The sequence below is a fragment of the Micropterus dolomieu genome, linkage group LG16 (genome assembly GCF_021292245.1).
Source record: "Micropterus dolomieu isolate WLL.071019.BEF.003 ecotype Adirondacks linkage group LG16, ASM2129224v1, whole genome shotgun sequence".
In the NCBI taxonomy this organism is placed as follows: domain Eukaryota; kingdom Metazoa; phylum Chordata; class Actinopteri; order Centrarchiformes; family Centrarchidae; genus Micropterus; species Micropterus dolomieu.
In genome coordinates this window covers 21,231,454-21,241,408 of record NC_060165.1, presented here as the reverse complement: position 1 = coordinate 21,241,408, position 9,955 = coordinate 21,231,454, and the positions used below count along the sequence as shown (strand labels likewise).

Genomic DNA, 9,955 nt, shown 5'->3' with positions numbered 1-9,955 from the left:
AGAGGAGGCATTACAGCTGTTCATTTGTTATGAGTGTTTATTATAAAATTGGTTAAGACTACACTTCATCACTTCAAGCTACACTTTTTATTACATTTTTTCTAAAAATTAGGCACTTTAATTTAGTTGACTTAAATTTAGAATTTATTATTTGAATAGTTATTTATTATCCTTCCAGTTTGATGTGAAAACTGACTGAAATATTATTTGATTTGACAGTCCGTTGTTGACTAAAAACATGTGTTGATACAACTATAGGTTATAGTACTGAATGATGCAAGTTCGTCGTTTTGATGTTCCGGACCTTTGCTTCAGGAAATTTTCTCTAACTGCACCTCTTTGAAATCTAATTGAATACCCCTGGTGTACATAAACAACGATGGCTAAAGGTCCCCAAGTATCTATCTATAATATAGTTTGACACTGTTCGTAGCTAAACTTACTGTGTGAAAACCTTTTACTGTAACTGGTATTATGCCATTACTTATTTTACCAGAAGGAAAAAATCCTGTATGTTTAATTTCTACTGCGCTCTCAGGTCACCTGCAGTCTTCCAACACACTGTGCTTCTCACCAGTATACACTGATCGGACCATGCTGGCTGGCCTGGATTACAACCACCATGTCCACAGTTCAGCCAGGAGAAAGGCTGATGACAGTATTCAGTATGTTGCGTTATTGAGTACTCTTGTGCATTTTACTCAATACATTTATAAGTGATGAGTCAAAAAAACAATGTACAGGTATCCATTCACACAGTGGAGGGAATTATTTGTGTAGCAGTTGGTGACATTACATCTTCCACCCTGCTAGGATTAAACCTCTGTATTGTCCTGGTGGATCCTTCATCCTTCTGATATTTAATAATGATGACTGAAAGAACACGGTGATAAAGTTTTCTACAAGTGACGAATTAGTGCTAGGGGCGCTATAACCTTACACAGCTGTGCGTAATGACAGCTGTTCTGGTGCTGTTGGGAAAAACTTGCAGATGCGATACAATAGGTGAAATTGCACTTTCTTCACATTGACAGGTCTAATGAGAGGTGGAGCGGGCACAAGTATCAATATGGTTGTATAAGGATGTTTCAACATCCACTAGGTAACTGTGGTGGTGGAATGAGGCTGGTGCAGTAGTTTTATACAACATTATTAACAACTAAATGGCCTTGCGGCTTTTGAAATCTGATGAAGAATTGTCATGATTTGTATGCACAGATTTTGGTTGTGTCTTGACAAAGCTTTATAAATCTGGCCCCTGGTTGTTCCCTGGTTATTCATATTCCTGTATGCATGATCATGTATTCATTACCCAGATTTCTGATCACTTCCGTATTGACTGAGTTACCAGCTGGATTTTACTTTGCTCTCTGAAGTCACTAGTAATACGAGCCAAACCTGACAAAATGTATCATCAGCAAAATCTGTCAGACTTTTACTTTGATTTGAGCTCTTAGATCATCATTTGATAGTTTACTGTCATATTTTTTGCATAAATCAAGTTAATGGCGCACCCATGCACATGAAAGACAATGAGAAGTAACCTGTATCAGATTTCCAAATGCCACAGTATTCTGGTTTCTGTACTGTATCTGACTACAAATGTAATTTTTATCTTTCTCAAAACCAGGTTTAATGCTTATCCAGGTTTCCGATATCATATCAAAAACCTGATCAGTGGTCATGTAAACACACTCAGTGTTGTAGTCTTGGTTTGCACCTATTTGTGTACCAGAGAGAGAAATAGTTTTGACCTCATTGTTTTAGATTCCAGCCAGGTTCAGGCTGAAAAAAAAAAAAAAAATGTCAGTTGTCCGACCCTTGCCGGGCCTGAAGCCTGAATAATTCAGGCCAGGTCAGGCTTGGGCCAAAATTTTAGCCCTGTGCAGTTTCTATACTGGCTTAAAAATCCAGCTGTGGCTTTTTCGCTCTGTGCCGACCCAGAGTCTGAAAGGATCCAGGCCACACTCCACACTGAAGGTCTTTTACTCGCCCGACCTTATCACAGTGCATAAACCTTACATAGAAAATGTTTCCCTGACAACCTGTCACACATAAGCACTTGCCACGAGTTATGGAGAGCTCGGCTTTGTGTGTGTGTGTGTGTGTGTGTTTCTGTGTACACATGTGGTCCTGCCTGGCAGAGCACCAAGTGCACCCCTACCTCTGCTGTCAATCTTGCTCTCAAACTGGAACAACCGGGGCATGTGGCCTCTCCTCTCTGACGGTACAGCTAACACACAAACACACGTAGCACTCTCCCACCCGCTGTGCCGGAGCTGCTGATGGACACATGGGCTTGCTGCTGTAGCACTCTCATATTTCAATTACTCTGTCTCTCTCTTCCCTTCTTTTCTCCATACTCACTGTCTCCATCTTTCTTGACGACATAAAATGCAAACCTCACTTCCAGCAATGGTGTATTTTCAACTTTACCTAAAATCCCCCGCCTGCCCCCCACCCCCACCCCCACCCACCCAGTGAAAGCAGCCTTTTCTCATCCCCGGACCGCCGCCGCGCCTACAAAGATGGGCTGGAGGTAATAAAACGGAGCTCCTACATCTACCCCCACCAACAGGAAGACGGTGAAGAATACAGAAGTGGCAGAGGCTCTGATAGCAACTCATCCGTATAATCACATCCCACTATTAGAATACTGCAGCTATCTGATGCCATTTGTTGTATCAGTGGATAAGCATTAGTGCTCATTAGTCACATGCATTAGCTCCTGCATTGGGCCTGACAGAGGAGCCGGCGTGGGATTAATACGACAAAATGGGGATGGGGTGGAAGAATGTTGTATTGACAAAAGGGCGGATTGATGGATGGAGAGGTAGATGTATTGACTGGTGGGATGATTTACAGATTGATAGAATAGACATGTATGTGTTAAGACAGAAGATGGAGAGGTTGGATGGATGGGGTGAATGGACATGGTCCAAGTCAATGAGTAGGGTTCTAACACAATGTGGTTTTGAAAGCAGATACCAATACCTTTTGATATATATGATTTAAATCTGATAAGTTGTATTTGTTTTTAAACGCTCTGGTGCTAGACAATTTTTGACAAATAATTAATCTTTTAAGTCTATTATCAAGCAAGAAATGCCAAATATTCACTGGTTCCACCCAAAAAAGACAAAAACTTCAAAACAAGGAACAATATACTAAGAAATGCTCCTTATAAAAGTAGGCTGGTGAAGGCATTGTCAAATTTCAGACTAAGTACAAGCAGTAGAGTTGATGTGTTAGTTACAGCCTACAGTTTTAATAAATTGTGTTCTCTACTTATTATTCATCACTTTTGAGTGGCTTTTTTACTGGTGCCTTCTGAGAACTACGAACCATGCCTGGGAAACCCCAGTTTAAAGCGAAATTATCCTGGTTCTAAACAGAAACGTACCAAATGTTGGGCCTTCAAAAAGAGCTTCACTTGATATTTAGGGTTGACAAACGGTACGTCAAAAGTGCAATGCTATGCTATTCTGGCACTGACCACACACCCATAAACACCAGTAAGAAAGACACATGCCACACTCCAATGCAGGTGCTATAAAGCGACTCGCCCATTATCTTCAGGTTTTGGATTGACAGAAAAAACAAGCAATTTGAAAACATCCCCCTTGTACTGTGATGGGCATTTACCCCCATGTTCTGACATTTAGTGATTAACAAAAACATAATAGCCATCACATTAATTAATAATGAAAATCAACAGCAGCAATCCTAATTTACTCATAGACTTCTGCTTCACATGTCTGGGACTTCGCTATTTGTTTGCTCTATTCTTATTAAATCATATTCTTCTTCATCTCAGGGGGGTGGGGGATGTAAATGTTAATCAATAGCACATCCCTATTAGAGGCAACCAGATGCCACCTCCACCTCTGTGCCACTCCATGTCTTGTCTAAATGAAAGCTCGGGTCAAAACCACACCTGGGGCGGCGAACACACACATACATACAGACACACACAGATAGACAGAGTGAATGATGGATGAAAGGGGAGACAGAAGAAAGGGAAGGTTGACTGTGGGAGTAAAAGAAGTATGTTAGTTGAAGGTGGCCAACACGAATCAGTGCAGAGTGGGAGCTACGGAGCGGCTGAACTGGCTAAAGTAATGAGGCCTGCATAGCAGGGAATACGGCTAATATGGAGAGATCAAACTACTGGTACACCTCTAGGAACATACTCCCCAGGATCCCTGCACTTAGATGTGCCACCCCGCAGGCTCACAGACACACACAAACACAGAGACCACACAAGTTGGCTAGGCTTCATGCTAAGTATATTTTATATAAATTATGATGTATTGAATAACAAAGGCTGCATGGAATCCCAGGGAAATTCATGAATATTGCAACAGTGTTCTTACCTTCAGTTTAAGACAAAGATATCTTGTTGATGAAGGCGTGATGCCACGAAATGGTGTAGAAAATATTGATGTATGGTTGGAACATGTGGTTCAGTTTCTCTGGAGTTCTGAAGTGGCTGTGGACATTCTGAAAAGTATATGGCGAGTTATATGTCCACCACAGCCCTCTGCAAGATATTTTAGCACAGAAGTGCTAAGGACATGTTTGAGGTAATAAAAACGTTGATGCCATTATATAGTTTGTTCAGCACAGAGTACTAACGAGTTAATTGTTAATTCTTAACAATACACTGTAAATGTCTTGCTCAGTCATCATTCTATAATAACAAAATCCATTCATTATGTGTTTATGTGAATTAGAAATGAATATCAGTCGATTATATTATTCAACTCTCAAATGTCTATTTTATGGGCTTCAAAAATCCTGTTTAGGTTGAGTTAATTTGTTATCCATGAAATGAATAAAGCAAGTACAGCTTGAACTGATTAAACTCGAACTGTTAAAAAGTGGAGTAAGCGATTGTAAATTAAATGTCTTTATCTCCTCACATTCTGCCTGCTGTTTTTCATGTCTGCACTGAAAGAAAATCCGGTGTTTGTACACAGCCCTGGCTCACAAAAATGTGAAACAAACAAAGTGGCTTGCAGCCAATGTGCTGGCTCTGGGACCGTCTCGTCCTCTCTGTATGTTAGCTTCACGTTAGCTTTGCATCAGCAACTGGAAAAACAGTGTGCAAACTCACAACTTAGCTAACGTTAATTACATTACTTCCTCATTGTTTGCTCTATATCATGATTTTTATCATGGTGTTGGATTTCCCCAGAATCGGTTCCTGCACCTATTTGAAATTACAGTGCTGAGCCCGAGTCTTTTGAATCATGTAACAACATGATTTTACCTCTGGCACCATCCTTAGGCCAAACTTAACATTATTTTCCCTCTAGTGGTTAAGATTCTATCAATAGTAATGCTGTCTCTCTTCATCTCTCCTCCGTGGATGTAGAGGTTTATTCTTGTTTAAACTTCACTATCAGGTTCTGTGCTCTTGTTGAAAAAAAAAAAGGTCCTGTGTTAATTTAATTCAGAATTGCTGCTAACCAGCAGGAGGCTCTCTGGCTGCCATCCGGCTGGGATTCAGTTTCCAGCCACCGGGAGTCTCCCCCTCTCCTCCTGCATCCTGACAGGGCGTGTAGCTTTTATTTTAAACATGCCCATTCATCCAATAGCGGGGTGTTAGCATGAGATACCATAATTTTTCTTGTGTTTGTATCTGTTTGGGCTAATAGGTGTGGGGGCTGGGAGAACGACGGCGCATTCAGCGTGAACAAAAAGGTACACTCAAATGCTGATGATGTGTTTGGGAATGTGAGAAAAGAATGTGCGAAATAATGTGCACATTAAGGCAACCTTTCACAATGCTATGAACATCAAACTGCAATTTCAAGTGTAAGAAATTGTTTTATTCAGCCAAGTAACATAACAGAGGGAACCAGCGACAAAGGGAATCCTAGATATGTCATGAGGTAACGGTGTGATAGAGCCAACTGGCAGCCATGACACCCACAGGAAACCCCCAAAGAAGTGTGCCTCGTCTTATTTTAACTCAAACCACCGTAACATGTGGTTTGATCCTTTGTCGCCTGAGGAGAAAGTCCCACACTCCCTTTAAAATCGCAGTTTTGTCAGTTGCCGAGTTAAGGAAAATGTTATGAGCTTTTTGAAAGTATTTATTTACATACTTTGTGCCTACAGTAGATGCCTTGTTAACAGCAAATAAAGTCACTTGTGCAGGTCACTGAATGTACAAGTCACGGCTGCGTTTACTGCGTCATCGAGAGGGATCTCATTTCACGGCACGGCAGGGGTCTGCAAGGGATCTGCGTGGGTCCTGTCAGGGACTGGCCGGCAATTCAAAAAGGCTGCCTCTGTAATCAGCTTAATTTTGGTTTTCAAAAGGTATTTGCTGTTTTGTTCCCTGATAAGACTGGAGGTCAAATAGGTTCTACATTTTTAATGAAACACCAACCCCAGCAAAGGACCAGAGACTCATAATATGTGAGATCAGTCATGTTAGCAGGTACACAGCCATGCCTCCCCCTTTCCCATAATCCTACTGGCCCTCACACCTGCCACTGCAAACTAAATGAGAAAGAATTGATACCAAACATCCAATCTGTGCTGCTTGTCTGGCTTTATTGTATGTCTAGGTATAAAAAGGTAAATAAGACAGATTTAGCGCCTGTGCACGCTAAGAATACAAAGTAAGTGCTGTAACGGCTCCCGAGGGAGGCCCTGTCAAATAAACAATGAGACACAATTAAATGACATTATTACAAGAAGCTAGCTCAAGTCATCAGGGAGAGAATGAGAGAGAGAGATTTACATTTGCATCCTTCATTACGTTATGGAGTTGTTTGAATGCTGACATGTTGTGTCAGGACATGTCGATGCCAAAGTAGACGTTTATGTTCCCCGTGTACAGCATCCCTCTCATTTAAACTCTACAGGCCTGTCAGCGCTGCCTGAGCGAGGCAATCGCTCAGTCTCACACACATACAGTACCACACACATTCATCCGAAAAGAGGCTGGATGCATTCAAGCATTCTCTAAACTAATAAACCTGCCTATGGACTTAGCCAGTCTTAGTCTGAAGTGTCATTAGAAATGGCAGGCAGCTGTGGCAGCCTGTGAGGGGCTAAGAGGCTTGAGCTCCCACCGTCTGTAATCCCCGCAAACAAAGTACACGGCATGCTGCAAAATAAATATATAAGTCAATAATACATGCAAACATGCTGGCACACACAGACACAAAAAAAAATAAAAAATACACACACAGTCTTACAGTAGGTGATGCGAAAAGAAGTTCTCAAAAACTTCAAAGCGACGGTGAAAATGCAAAGTCATGTATTTGACAATCAGCCTTAAAAAGTAATCTGACACGCTGACGGCTACACGAGCGAGCATGTGTGAGGTGCACAAACCCACACACACAGATACACACACAGTCTGATTTCACTTTTAGGGAGGCAGGATAAGAAGCACATTTGGCAGAAAGATACACGCACACATAGAGCTTGCTAAGTGGTAATAAAGGCCAAGGCTTATTAATGGGAAAATCCGACAACCAACAGTGCTGTGCTGAGGATTCACACACATTCACTCACAGTCTCATTCCTGATAGCTGTAAGTTATTGGAAAGGAGGTAATGTTGCCGGGCAGCGTCTCCCTATAGTAACATTTCCACTTGGAGATGAAACAGCTAATTGGACATGGGACCGTCTCAGCTCTGCAGACTCTAGTAATGGATTTGGATGAGGTGAGCTCCCCCCCCAACCTTCTTTACTTCACATTTTATAATCCTCTCTGCTTTATCTGCTCCTCAGTCCCCAACCAAAACGTATCCAAGACCAGTTTACCACTTCATTTTACTTTAAGTTACAATTTACCCAGCGTTTAAGGCTAACATCGTTGAGTTGAATAAGAAAGAGTGTGGTTGTTTTTTAAAGAGCTATATTTTTAGTTATTCTAATGGAGGTTTGCCTAATAATGATCAACAAACTGAGGTCACTGTAATAAAAAGGATGGGTCACATTTTTATTTCACTACAACATGACTAGAAAGAATATTTCTATACCACATAAACTCAACTGGACTCCTCATATTTTCTTTTTTCAGTTCCAGCTCTCCATAAAGATACTGAGGCATTTGAGATATTCTTTTAAAACACTCACAGCTATTACATCTTCTCATGTGTAAGCGTTTATCTTCATCTATTCATTTCAATTCAATATTATTTATCTTCGTCTCTCTTTTTCCTCTCTGCATCGTTTTCTCTCTGGCGCTCCTGGTGTGAGTTTCTCTTTGAAATGCTTTCTAATTATCACGTACAACACACAGCCAGGGGTAAATTAAATTGCTAAGATACAAGGAGGTTGAGGTCAACGGCTCTGCAAAGACCGTCAGCACAGATAATTGGGAGATATGCCCCCCCCCCCCCTTCTCCCTTTGCTAAATATCCATGATCAAAATGACACCGGATGGCACACAGACAGTTTGGCAGGGTGACGGTGTGCTGAAGCAAAGACGCCTTATGAAATATGAATTTATTTTTAGAGATAGAGGAAGACAAGTAATTAGGAGTGCAGGGAGAAAATCACTTTCATGTCTCCTCTCACTCTGTCTTTACCCAAACGCTGCTGCACTTGGGAAACAACTTCTGTAAAAACTGATACATCAGGGCCGGTATTGGCTTTATGAAATATAAGATGATCTTGTTCTTTGACTGCATTTGTAATAATGACTGTAAGCGATAAAAAGTAAACTGGCTGACAAAAGCAAGCCCTTTAAAGACCGTCCCAATGGTTTGGATTTGTAACTTTTTAAAATCTTTTTGTGTAGATCTCATTTATTTCAGCGGTCAATGTGTCCTTGTGTTCTGACGGCATCACTTCTGATTGTAGAAGATGGATATTCTGCGCCAAGATCTTTTCAGGGAAACTCAATAGCAACAATGTTTTGTAGAAACAATGTCCTGGTTACTCAGAAGAATTCAGTAAAAAAAGATCTCAGGGAAAACAGCAAGGTCAAGTGTCTAAAAGTACATTTTTGACGATTTTGATTTTTTGAAATGAATGTGAAAACTGTGTTATTGGGTTTGGAAAATAGTCACATGTACAGTATGTGATTTGTAGCAAAGGGTCAAAAGTCACAAAATTACAAAATTGCCTTGAAGGATTTTGTAATCTGTATATGTCATCATTCCATCCTTAGACCAAAAGGAAAACTCAAAAAGAGAACTATAACGAGTGGGTAGAATCCGCAGGAAGAGCAACAGAGGAGGGATCCCACTTCCAGCCCGGACAGACATGCAAGACAGGTTGTGTAAACAGAGAAGAAAGAAATAACAATAGTAAAATTACAATGTGGAAAATCAGAATGACAACAGTAGGTGGATAGACCGCAAACCTAAATTAGGAATATGGATCCAGGAAGATGTTGCAAAACTTTACAACAGGTAGGACCAGAGCCACACAAAACATACAAAAACTTACTATTATGGTCATATAACACAAAATTTCCATGCAAGAATGAATTTAATAAAAGTGAAAACAATATATTTTCTTTATAACTAAAACTCAAGTCCACTATGAATCTGACACTATAACAATTGGCTGGCCAATAAAAGAGGTATCTTCATATTATTATATTGGCAGGGCAGCTACAAACTTGTCTGTAAAACTCACAGCAGAATAGAACAGGTACACATTTTTTCTCAGGAAGATGTCAATAGGCATTTTGGGAAATGTAGGAAATGACAAACTTGAGTAGTTCAACATGAAGAAGTACTTTTTATTCAGAAAGCAACACCTGAAAAATTTATTGAAAGTGTATCAGTGTAAAACAATCCCAGAGAGGATTTTCCCCTCACAAATGTCAAGTTTGTTAGTGTTAAGAGCAGTACAAACAATCAGCACGTTGAGACTTTGAAAAAACACAAGCCGAACATGAAGTCTGATATGATAGGTAAATAACGCAGACAACAAAAGATGTATGAAACGTGGGGGGGGGGGGGGGGGG

The 9,955-nt window shown here is 40.6% G+C and overlaps 1 protein-coding gene across 7 annotated transcripts in view; it reads right to left on the bottom strand.

Moving 5' to 3' along the window:
• The window catches only part of celf2 (cugbp, Elav-like family member 2), a 492,311-nt gene that overhangs the window by 375,912 nt on the left and 106,444 nt on the right, over window positions 1-9,955 (bottom strand). For 2 of the 7 annotated variants that reach the window (XM_046072689.1, XM_046072691.1), the window contains exon 3: window positions 4,377-4,503. The exons of the other annotated variants lie outside the window; for them this stretch is intronic. The gene's annotated coding sequence lies outside the window, so the exon portion shown is untranslated. The remainder of the gene's footprint in view (window positions 1-4,376; window positions 4,504-9,955) is intronic. 7 annotated transcript variants of the gene reach the window in all.